This window comes from Haliaeetus leucocephalus, unplaced genomic scaffold (genome assembly GCF_000737465.1).
Source record: "Haliaeetus leucocephalus isolate CR32 unplaced genomic scaffold, Haliaeetus_leucocephalus-4.0 Scaffold139, whole genome shotgun sequence".
NCBI classification, from domain to species: Eukaryota; Metazoa; Chordata; class Aves; order Accipitriformes; family Accipitridae; genus Haliaeetus; species Haliaeetus leucocephalus.
In genome coordinates this window covers 1875375-1888119 of record NW_010972575.1, presented here as the reverse complement: position 1 = coordinate 1888119, position 12745 = coordinate 1875375, and positions in this window count along the sequence as shown.

The window sequence follows — 12745 nt, the reverse complement described above, 5'->3', positions numbered from 1 at the left end:
ACTGAAAACTCTCTTGCATTCCCTCGCTAAATCTTGTTTAAAGCTCTCCTAATGAGTCTAGCAAGCTTGTTGGTGAAGACCCTCTAGTTCCACTTGGTCAGGTGAATCCCATCAGCTCCCAACAGACCCACCTTCTCAAAGTTAAATCCATGACCACAGAAGACAATGCCTTAAATATGGCACCAACCATGCAGATAGGCATTACATGTTCAATTTGTCTCTGCCTTCTTGAATCCTTACCTCTGACTGAAGAGATAGAGGAGAACACCACCTTTGCTCCTGATCCTTTTAACATTGGTCCAAGGGAGATACAGTCTTTTTTTATAGTTCTAAGTTGTCTCATCAGAGTACCATTATACCCTACACAGAATAGTACAAGCAGATAATAATCTGTAGGGTTCACCAGGCTTGACAGCCTGTCAGTGACATCAGAAATGCAAACTCCTGGTAGGCAGCAAATTTCTCTAGAGAAATTGTCTGGACAGTAAATTGGTGCTTCAGTGCCTCTGAGTAAGGAATCTCCAATTACTAATACTTTACATGCTTTTCTGGTGGCACTGATTCTAATGTAGGTGGGTGGGGGGATTAACTTTGTATTGTCAGTTTTTCCTGGATGTTGTCTGTTATTCATGTGCTTTTCATTCTCTAACCTGTGTTGTATTTTATGTAGGAGTACTTTAGGGGAAAGGGGAAGGTTCTTCCTTCTGCCCTGAGCAGAGACAAGGGTCCAGTCTCCTTCATCTTGTGGATTACTTGAGCCAGTCAGCTTGAGGCTGAATTCAAGTTTACCTTTCCCTTGCACAGCTTTAAGGCATGGCTGTTGCTCAGACTGGGACAGTGCACAATACCATGTATTTATCTCCTGCTCACATAATAAAAGGATGGAAAATGGCATCTTATATATAATCTTCTGACTGCAGCTATTACAATAAAAAGCTACTTTTCCATATTTCTTCTCATTACAATGTTATTTTAATCAAATATTAAAAATTAATCCGAAAGGGAAATCACTTGCAACAGTGGTGCCATTGTCTCTTTCTGCAACATGAGCATTGACTTCTTGCCACAATTACTTACAATACAACACTAGATGAAGTAGTGAAAGCTGAAAATATGCCTCCAGGCATCAAAACACCAGGGGATTAATACTAATGTTTCATTTACATGCAAGAACGGAAATGTTATGTTGCTCAACTTCACAGAGGAGCAGAGAAGGAGGGAGAAAAAAATCTGTTTTCCTTGCATACATTAAGAAAAACAAAGAAAATAATTTTTCAGACCTGAAAATATTACCTACAGCAATTATCATTCATGCCAAAAAATACTCCCACATCAAAGTGAGGTCTCAGGTTAAATATTAGGGGCCTTACCATGTATTTTCATGGGGGGAAACCTCACCACCACTGTATTCTTTCTATTTGAGTAGTGCTGTATCCTTTGTCTCCCTTCCCAGGCTTTGTAAAAGACACCGTAATGTCACCAGTCACAACATATCCCTTTTAATCCCTCTTGTAAAAGAAGAAATGTGAGCAAGATAAGATGGATGCTTTGTTTTAGGGAGTTTTAAATAGGTTAAAACACAGAAAAGCTCTTTTGTCCCATGCCTATAGAAACTCTTCACTAGCTTATTCATGAAGGGACTGGAAAGCAGACTGTCTGGCTTGTTTTTTAGCTAATGCTCTTTAGCAATTGCTTTTTCTGATATGACAGTCAGATTATGGTCTCTAATACAACATTACAGTAATTCTGAGTTCTTGGTTTAGCCACTAGATCCAGAAAATGCATAGCTAATTATACTTTTCTGTCTTTAGTATGCTCTGGGTTTGTGGTTTTTTTCTGCCAAAGACCACCAACAGACAATGAGAACATAATGTTCCCTTTCTTTGGAAAACAGTAATGAGTTAAACACAGGATGTCCATCTTAATTTGTGATTTTATTTCTTTATGTCCCAGTTAGACCAAAATATTACAAATTATTGATGAGGAATAAACACAATTACTGTAATCTCAGTTATCAGACAGATCTAGTTCTATACCATGAGGCTTTAAAGGCCTCTTGCCTCATAAGGATGGTGTCAAGCATTTTTGGAAGTTCTTAACTCTTCCTTATTCACTGTTGCGTATGCTAGCCTCTCAAAAGCTTGAAGAAAAGTATCCCCCACCTCATCCTACTCTGCCAATTTTATACTTTTTTATTTGGCAAGCATTGATCATTCTTTGACTTTTTGAATAGTCTTAAAATTGACACTGCTGTTTTATTTGACAATAATGCACATTTCTGTTTCCTAGTGCACAGAAACTTTATTATATGAAAACATGTCTGATCAACAGATTGACAGGTAGTTACAGAATGGGCTACATGAACCAAAAGGTGTCTTTTGTTTATTTGTCAGCTGCAGCTCAGAAAAGCCAAAAGAGGGAGCACACCACATTGTTTTTGTTGTCTTATAAAAACCTAGTAACTTTTCCAAATGTTTTTATCTTTAATTATTTTTTAAATGCAATTACTTTGCTACAGCTCTGACTTTAGTTCTGACAATAACCACAAATATTTGCTGACTTTTAAGTAAACAAGTTTATTGTGGTAGCCTACACACACACAAGGACAAAATATTTAGTAAGCATCTGTAAAATTCATCCTTCAAACAGAAAACTAACAAATGGTTTGCCACTTGAATATTTTTTCTAATGGTATGCTGAGGTGAAAACAAATATCTAGGGATGGTGGCAGCAATCCTGATTTTAAGGTATCATCTTTCTCCCTCAGGGGGGAAAAAAAGTAGAATTTAAATTCTGCAGTACATGAAGCAGTAATCTTACATTTGGTTAAGTACAAAGAAAAGCACTGAGGCATTCAAAATCAAACATTTCAATAATTAAACTACAGAATCAGGGCTCTGTTTCCTTTCTGATATTGTTTGTTTTTTATTAATACAGGGAGGATTTAACACACCATGAAGATTAACTTTATATGAGAAACTGATGAAAAATCAATGGGGTTTTATGTTTAAAAATATCTTACAGTCAGTCTGCAATAAAACATCAAACAGATTTTTAACAGTACATAATGGAATACTGTATTCTTAAACTAAGCTAGGATTTTAAAAATTATCTAAATCAGTTAGGTCTGAAAAGGCCAATTTTCTTTATAAAAATATTGTCCTATTTTCTTAGCCATTTACCATACACTTTAGTAGAAAGGTCATCCTTTATTCCTGCCACAAGTTCTGCAAAGATATATGATACTTCAGAGTTTAAACACTTGATTTTCAAAGATTTATGCACACAATTTCCAGCCATACAAATGTGAAGTTTTTTGTTAAATATTCTGAGCATTTTGTAAAAGATGCTAGGCTCTAGAAGCCCCCCAAATTCACTTTAGATTAAATATATCACTTTTGTAAAAGGTCATAGTAGTTTTCTGATTTTTCAGGTCTTTTTTCATCTTATTGTTACACTGTTTGACACACTAATATTTTAGCAATCTATCCAAAGCAAATTATTTTGTGTTGCCTTGAATTCTTTCACTTCTGCACAAAAGCAGATGGACAAATAATTGAGAAGTATCCAGTGAAATTACTTGCTTAGCAGGCATGCAAAAGAAACCTAATGTAGGCACTTTTTGACAGTTATTAAGCCTGCCAACAGGAAAAAAGTAAAACAGCCAACAATGTAATTCATAAATGGAAGACCAGGATGTTGAACCTTTTAGCCCATGTTCCACATAATCAGAATATTCATTAGTATTCTGACTACTGCCCTGAATCTATTCACTGTCATCAGTCACTGATTATTTTGAAAGACATCGTCCTGTGAAGTCAAGGGAGAAAGACTTCTTAAAAAGATGCTCTAGCCCATGATTTACTTCACAAATGAAAGAACTCACAAGTGAACAGACTGAAGAATGGTAATCCTGGTTTGATTTTGAATGTTTGCTTTCTGTTTTGGAATTAAATTAAATATTCTGGAAGTTTTTAATAAAAACAAAAAAAAACAAAAAAAAAAAAAAACGAATTGGGCTCTGTGGGGGTACTCTGCACTTTCTCTAGTCTGATGTCATTTTATATGACAGCTACCTCAAATTCCTTTTCTGCCCATTGTCCCAGGGAAAATTTTTTTGTGTCAGGCCTCTCCCACCAGGATGGCCATTACCCAAACTACCTGCCTTATCATTAGACTGAGCTTTTACAATAGGATCTGAGAAGGCCAAATAATATTAGTAGTAGTTATCACATCACACATAAAATATAGCCAGTAGTCATCATTCCGTGAGGGTGTGTTTACATCCATACACAGGCATTTTCCTAGTTGTACAGCTCCTCTGAAATTAACTGTCTCTTTTCTATCTTTGATTTCCTTGTCGAAAGATGTAATGCCAGGACTTGTTTTCATGGCATTAAGAAAATGTTTCACTTCAGTATTTAGAAGAATGGAGGAACACAAAAGCTTACGATTTTAATTGAAAGCCTGTGCTAAATACTTCAATTTGTTCCTGGAGTTCGTGAGGTTCTTGCTGGGTCCATTCTCTGCCTAATGAAAAATTATACCAGGAGCAGATGTTAATAAAGCAGAAAGATTTTACAAAAAACACCAATATTCCCCCCCCCCCCCCCGCTCTTTGTCTTTCTCATTTCTGCCCTGCTAGGCCAGTAGGTTCCCATCTAAGCACAGGTTCCCAGTCTCAGGACAGTCAAGTTATGGGCCACGCAGAAACCTCTTTGACAAGGCAAGGTTGCTGACATCAACTTCTATAGAATACAGCACATTTGTTAAAATAGGACTAACCAAGAATGATGATTGCAAGGTCACATTTAAACATAGAGAATACATTAATAGCCAGAAATAGAGTAGCTGCTGTGACTACATCAGACACATAAGGAGAGCTGTATTCTCACCGTCTCCATTCATCACTAGCAGCGGCATTTTTTCCTTTCTTTAAGCTTCTGCCACAAGCAAAGCTTTCCCCAGTCTAATGTCACATGATAAAAGTTCAACTTGGTAATTTTCTTGCCATCCTGAACCTTCACCAAAGGAAGTTAGTCCTGGAAAGATCATGATGAACCGTTCTTAACCTACCTCTTGCCCCAGAAGGTCAACAGAGACCTATGTTCCTGATTGTCTCTTCTTCCCATGGAAAGGACAAAAATGACACAAATTCACAACCACAGGACTAGGTAATCTTTCATTTTCTACTAAAATTGTGATTAGTGTGTGGTGATCAATGAAATTGTCATCCTCTGCAGGAGACATGGGACAACTGAAAAGAATTTTAAGAATGAGCGCAAAGCTGCATGGGGTAAAAGAAGCACATTTTGCACAGAGAAAGAGAAACTAAAAATACCTATAGTGTTCATTGATTCTGGGGGTTGGTTTTTTTTCAGAATGGCATTAGTTGATGGGAAATCTGTTAAAATTCTTTCAATAGTTTTCCTGAAGTTTTGCAGTGCTCACTTCAAAATGCAACTGAAAGGAGACTTGGATTCAAGTGCAGTCAGTGTCTTATGCTATATGTCCTTTGTTCCATTCAAAAACATCCTCGGAACATTCCTATACAATATTTAAATTCAAATAGAGGTAAAAATGGCCTGTGGTGTAAGCTATGAGGAGCAAAATATCCTGGCTATAATTAAAAGTTCACACAGCGTTTTTCACACTGTAACTTCGTAGCTGCAGCTCTTTGGTTTCTTGAACCTCTAACAAAGGTGCCATATAAATGTCCACATAGACCTTTACTTGGCTGTATGTTTTTACATATTAATGTTTCCTAAAAAAGTAAATAGAATTTAGCAAAATGCAACATTTATTCACCAAGCTAACTCTTAAAATACTTATAACCTATCCAATGTACTTGAAATTTTCAGCATCTCCAAAGGAAGAATTATGTACTCCAAGTACATGTCTCAATAGCTTTCCTTCTGTAAGTAAACCAACAGCACTCAAAGAAACAAGTCTTCTGCTCAGTCTGCTTTAGTTTAATTGATCTACTTAAAACTCAGTCTAAGCTAGTTTTTGCCTAATTTACCTGACTCCTACAATTATTTTGAATGTATGTATCTTAATAAATTAAATAAAATATGATTGACAGGATACCTTTTTTTATGGAAAATTGCAATGATCTACAAAATTTCACATTAAACTCATTACAGAAAAGGACATTGTAACTAGAATCAGCTTTGCGCTCACCTAAACATTGCTGATTTTGTGGACATATGAACAATAGTCCATGTAAATCTCATGAGTGGATAATGACATATGCAATATTACTTAAATAAACAACTACCTGTGTTTGCAGCTATCTCTTTTGCATAGGTTAATACAGTTTTGCATAGACTGTTCCTTAAGTATTTGCAATAACATGAGCACTGCACTTCCTCTTACTAGAGGAGGCTCACTGCAAGACATCAGCCTTGAAAATCAAACAGATTAATTACACAAGCAGTGTTGATGTAACCTGGAAAAGTCTATATCCTGCACTATTTTCTCAAGAGATTAAATGTAACCATGAAGAGTTTGGAAGTGGGACTTGCAGTAAGTCACACAGGCAGAAGGAAAGAAATTCTGAATATAAGATTCTTTGGAAATGTTCTGGTGCTTCATTAATAGGCTCCTTCAGTCAGAATTTATAAAATCCTTCATAGATAAAGATCCCCCAATTCTTTGTAACTACAGAAATTTAAGGTAGCTGTTCCTTCAGCCTGAACACCTGGAAAAAAGCACTACAAAAGCATAAAATGTGTAAATCAGTGCTTCATAATCATTAGGGTTAAGTGAGAGATACCAGGAAGAGTCTTCTGGTTTAGCACAAAAATTATAATTACTTTAAATGATCACCAATTTTTTTCCTATAATTTTCTTTAAAAAAAAATTATGACAATACACTACAGTATCAGTTTAGAGGGACTATGGCAACCCACAAAACTTTTTAAGAAGTCAGGAAGCATTTAAAACTTTAATCTAACATATACCAGGTTAGATTTTTGTATCTAGTACTTTCACAATTTGGAATGGTATATTTGTAGTGCAAAGAAATTTTTCCAATTTCCTGTGTGTATACATTTTCCTATTCTCTGTATCAAACCATGACACCTGAAATTTTCACAGCTGAAAGTGAAATCTTAATAATTATTATGAACTGATTTTCACATAGAAAAGCAGATGTACCATCTTGCACAGCAGTGGGCTAAGAAGCAGCACATGGCAATTCATAGAAGCTCATGTATTTGATACTTGAATATTCTTAAGTAGTAACTAAGATAATGTTCCAGATAATGACCTATGTTGGATCTAGTTGACTGTCCCTTCAAGTGTGCAAACTCATGAACAAATATAGCATCAAATCATTTGTTCCTCATCACTATCCTGGAAACCTGAATTTAGACAGAATAAAAGCATGAATTAAAAGCATTTCTAGGATTCTTATTTCTGCAATTTTGTTAAATTTACAAATTAATGTTTTCAAATATCATTTCCCTCAAGCCAGGATCCCAACAAGTCTCTGTATATCAGCATTCAGGTTTCCATTGAATTAATTATGTGAAGGATCTGCACAGTAACATAAATAGCACATACAGAATTAAAAAAAAAAAAACCAAGCAAAAGACAACATTATTAGTCTTCTGACAAAGGTCACCTTCAACTGAAAATATGTGATTGGATTATCAGTGAAAATAAATTTATTACTTTAATCATTTTTAGGAAAGAAACCCATATTTAATTTATAGGGGCAAATAACAAAAATTGTTACTTGTATGGAAACTATTCTTTACACATGAACAAGCTCTCCTATGTCCAAGGTAAGGAATAGCAACTAGGAAGATTAGTAAAAAAAGAAGTCTTCTTTCTTTTTTCTTTTTTCTCTTTTTTCTTTTCTTCTCACTGAATACCCTACAATAACGGAAACCATGTCCAGCAACAACTCATAATATTCCTTAGTTTTGAAAGCTGAAATTCTAGTGCAGTTTCTTCACCACAGTAAAAAAAAAAAAGCCAAATTGTAAGTAACATTGTGCAACCATCCTAGACTGATATTTGCAGTGCAGCTGTCATGGTTTAACCCCAACCAGCAACTAAGTACCACACAGCCACTCGCTCACTTCCCCTCCACCCAGTGGGATGGGGGAGAGAATCGGAAGGAGAAAAGGTAAGACTCATGGGTTGAAATAAGAACAGTTTAATAAAACAGAAAGGAAGAAACCAATAATGATAATAATAGCAATAATAAAATGGCAATAATAATAATAAAAGGATTGGAATATACAAACCAAGTGATGCGCAGTGCAATTGCTCACCACTCACCAACCAATGCCCAGTTAGTTCTTTAGTAGTGATCCCCCCAGGCCAACTCCCCCCAGTTTATATACTAGATGTGACATCACATGGTATGGAATACCCCTTTGGCTACTTTGGGTCAGCTGCCCTGTAATATACAAAACAAGTGATGCACAATGCAATTGCTCTCCACCCGCCAACCGATGCCCAGTTAGTTCCCGAACAGCAATCCCCCCGCCACAGGCCAACTCCCCCCCAGTTTATATACTGGACACGATGTCACATGGTATGGAATATTCCCTTTGGCCACTTTGGGTCAGCTTCCCTGTCTGTGTCTCCTCCCAACTTCTTGTCCCACTCCAGCCTTCTTGCTGGCTGGGCATGAGAAGCTGAAAAATCCTTGCCTTACTCTAAACACTACTTAGCAACAACAGAAAACATCAGTGTTATCAACATTCTTCTCATACTGAACCCAAAACATAACACTATACTAGCTACTAGAAAGAAAATTAACTCTATCCCAGCTGAAACCAGGACAGCGTCCTGTTCTGCTATCTAAATAAGGCTGAAGTCCAGCTAAATCTACTAATAAATAGCACAGTGTGAAAGTAGGAAAAAAATTATTGAAGTGACTTAATACTGGTTTTTATCTAGACTATACACTCCTACAAGCCATATTATAAGCACATAGGTCTTGTTTACATGAAAATTTTGAAAAGTAGATCTATTTTTTCTTTTTTTATTTAATAAAAATAATTTTATGATTGATTTTCTCATCTTAATTGTTACACACCTGTGAAACCCACCTATTTTATCAGTCTGTTTGTACTATAATGAATATTTGGAGAAAAGATAAAGTACTGTGTTAACTCAAGAGTGCCTTATTATAGTCACTATGTAGCTGAATGATGAACAAATCAACAAATATAAGCAAACTGGGAAATGTCATTGAGAATGATCGTTAAATATATGGTAAGAATCTTCACATTATTGCTCAGTTAAAGGTAGAACAAGTGTCTTTGTTCAAATGTGGGTAATTTTATTTTCTTTTTGTAATTTGGGTTTTATATTTATTGTTTTGAAATGACAGGACCCAGACAGAATAATACTATAGGAGGAAGTAATTCTCTAAGATAAAGAAAGTTAAAAAGTAAAATGTATTTATGACAGTGATGGTGATCAGGCATATGTGAGCTATAACCCATATGAATTACTGGGAATACTAGGAGCAAAACAGAAACACTTGTGATTTGTCATTTACATTACCACAAAAAGAATTTAAATAAATCAATATAAAAAATGAGCAAATAAAGATTCTAGATGAGCTTGGTTTTTGAAAGCAAATTCTTCTGTGTTTATACTGCTAATGGCTAGCTACAGATTTCAGTGTTGTTTAGGTGCCCTAGGCATTCTCTGCTAAATTGGGGTGTTTGAACTTGAGTATTTCCTCCATGGAATAATACAGATGCATCGTGACAGACTAATACATACAAAGAAGGATGTATTTAATAATACATCCTCCAGAATTCTAAGGGCAGCTCTTTAAGGAATCCTTAGTCTAACACTGTGCAAAACACTAATTTAACACTGATGTCTTAAATCTGAAGAGTACCACTTGCATTTGTTAGAGCATACACACATGCCCATGCATGCACATGCACACATAAATAGCGCTTATTTTAAACAAAAAAATATTTTTCTTTGATTTGCATTTCCAAACAATGTTTTGTACACCTGTCTCTTTAACACTTAAGCTAAGATGCACAAGAACTTCATAGGCAAAACTGTCCACCACAGACCTCATAAAGTTTTATTCTTCATATGCCTTTCCCATTTACAGGAAAGCTATCCACATTGAAAGGCTAGCCCCACTAGACTTGTTAATTAAGCCTTGTCTGCGGCCAGAACAGTAAATGTCTATAAACTAAAGTACCATTTAAAAGACCTGAAATACTAAAAATGTTGTGTCAGATTTGTAAAGATTTCATTAGTTTTGCATCTTTGTCCGTCTAAGAAACAGTTGTCAATACTCCTCTGCAGGTCTTCAGTCAGGAGGGAGTCTTTATGTTAACAGAGCAAGATTGCATCTTTACACAGTTCAGGACTCTTGTCAAAAAAAATGGAATGGAGGGTAACAAAAACTTGTGAGTCTTTTACCAAAAGTGCAGACTATTTACAGGGTTAATTCCAATTAATGATTATGGGGAAATACCTGCTTAGATTCTCTGTGCATGGGTACTATTAAAAGACGCCTGAAATGTAAATACCTGGCTAAGAAAGAACCAAAAGGTAACAGAAGACTATTTCAGTGTGCATTAAGTGTGAAATTGTGTGTTTTGTCATCTTCCTTTTTTTAACTTCTGTGAGAAGCAATTAAATGGGACCTGAAAAAGGATAATTCTTAGCATATAAGTTTCAGATACAGCATGCTTTAGCACGTATGAATTAAATGTATGTATGTATTTTAGAAAAATAATAACAGTAATAGTTTTGGGATTCTGTACTTTCTAACAGACAAAGATTGTCTACATTTCGGTTATGTTAGATAGTCTTTCAGCACCAATTTTGTTTTTCATCCTTGCCTGCATTTGTTTTGTCCATTAAGTAGCAATTAAGTGACCACATCGAGGTCTGTAGAAAATCATTAATTAGGACTTGGAAAGCTTTGCATTCCCCTCCTCCAGACAGTGAAAAACCAAAGTCAGCAAATGGTGTTCCAATACAAATTTTGTTATGAGAGTGACTAGCAATAAGTCAAATTCTTTTTTCCTGCTTTGAGCATTTTACTATACAATTAAAAGAATGCCTCTATGCTTATATTTATTCAGATCTATTTTATGGCACACACCGGCTAATTAAGGTCTTCTATATACATTAACGAATACCCTTATTGGCCACAGTTCTCCCTTTCACTAGAATAATATTTGTGCTGGTAGGTAAAATTGACTGGGAAGAAGGGCAGAATCAGTGCAATGAGAACGGGGAGGGAGGAGGCACCTGTGTAGATGAGCTGGTGGTGTGGGTGAACCCCAGTGGGCAGCTGAGCACCACACAGCCACTCACTCACTCCCCACACCCAATATCCCAGTGGGATGGGGGCAGAGGAAAGGAAGAATAATAGCAAGAAAACTTGGGGGTCAACATTAATATCAATAGTATTAATAGTAGTAATAATAATAATAATTGTTTAATAAGTGACGGGTAAGTGGAAGAAGAGAGAACAAAACAAAACAAGTGAAGCAAAGGCAATTGCTCACCACCTCCCATGGGTAGACTGATGCCCAGCCAGTTCCTGAGCAAAAGACGGTTAAGCTTCCTAAAACCCTCTCTTTTCCCTTTTATTGCTAACCATGACATTAAATGGTTTGGAATATGTCTTTGGTTAGTTTGGGTCATCTGCTCAGTTGTGTCCCTTACCAAACTATTGTGCACTCCTAATCCATTCACTGTAGGGGCAGAGTGAGAAACAGAGAAGTTCCTGATGCTGTGCATATGCTGTTCAGCAAAAACTGGAACATTAGTGTGTTATCGGTACTGTTTAGGTTAAAAATTCTAACATATATAAGCTGCTTTGAAGAAAATGAACTCTATCTTAGTAGGCCCAGTACAGATAGGGAGTTTATATTATAGGCCCTTCAGAAATTTGCTCATTTTCTGAAAGCCCCAGATACTGGAATCAGAATCATAGAGTTATGTGGGAACTAGGGCTTTTTTTTTTTTTTTTTCCCCTCCCTAGAGTATATGTCTAACCTTCATGGGTATTAAAAAACAACAACAAAAGTAATATTTACTTATATATGAAATTTACTAAAAGTACGAATAGTTGAATACATGTATGAGCCAACATCAGAAGGCAAAAGAAAAGAAACTAAGATGATATATTTCAAAAAGTTTTGTATTTTTTTAAGTTAATTTCATGACATTTTGACGCACATCTCATGATCATCAAAACTTTTGAGTTTAAATTGCAGAGTTTTGCTCCCACAGAAATTGTAACAAATCTTTCTATTGATTTGAGTTTACCCTAAACTGTCTACAGTTAAATGGCCACACTAGAATACAAGGAAGTTCCTTGGGAATATTTTGAAATGACCCTTATGGCATTGCCTTCCAGTACAATAAACAGCAAGTTCATAGAAGAAAATCTGAAATTTAGTCCTTTTTATCCTACAGTATTTTGGAATTATTACAATCAGTGAGATGCAGCTTGCAGAAGCTGAGATGAAAACTACTAAATCCAGGCTAGATGTTTTAGAAGCACACTGCATTATAAGGCTGCAGAAAAGCAGCAGTATGATCAGACTTACTATTGTCATCTTTGTGTAACCAAAGTTTATTTTTATTTACATGTACTAACATGTAGACATATGCAACTTTAGAAAAACAGTATATGCTGTGCAGGTAACTATCTAGAAGGAAGTCAGAACTCAAACACTTTTTATATTCATTTTTAATCTTTTTTAAATTTTAATTTATA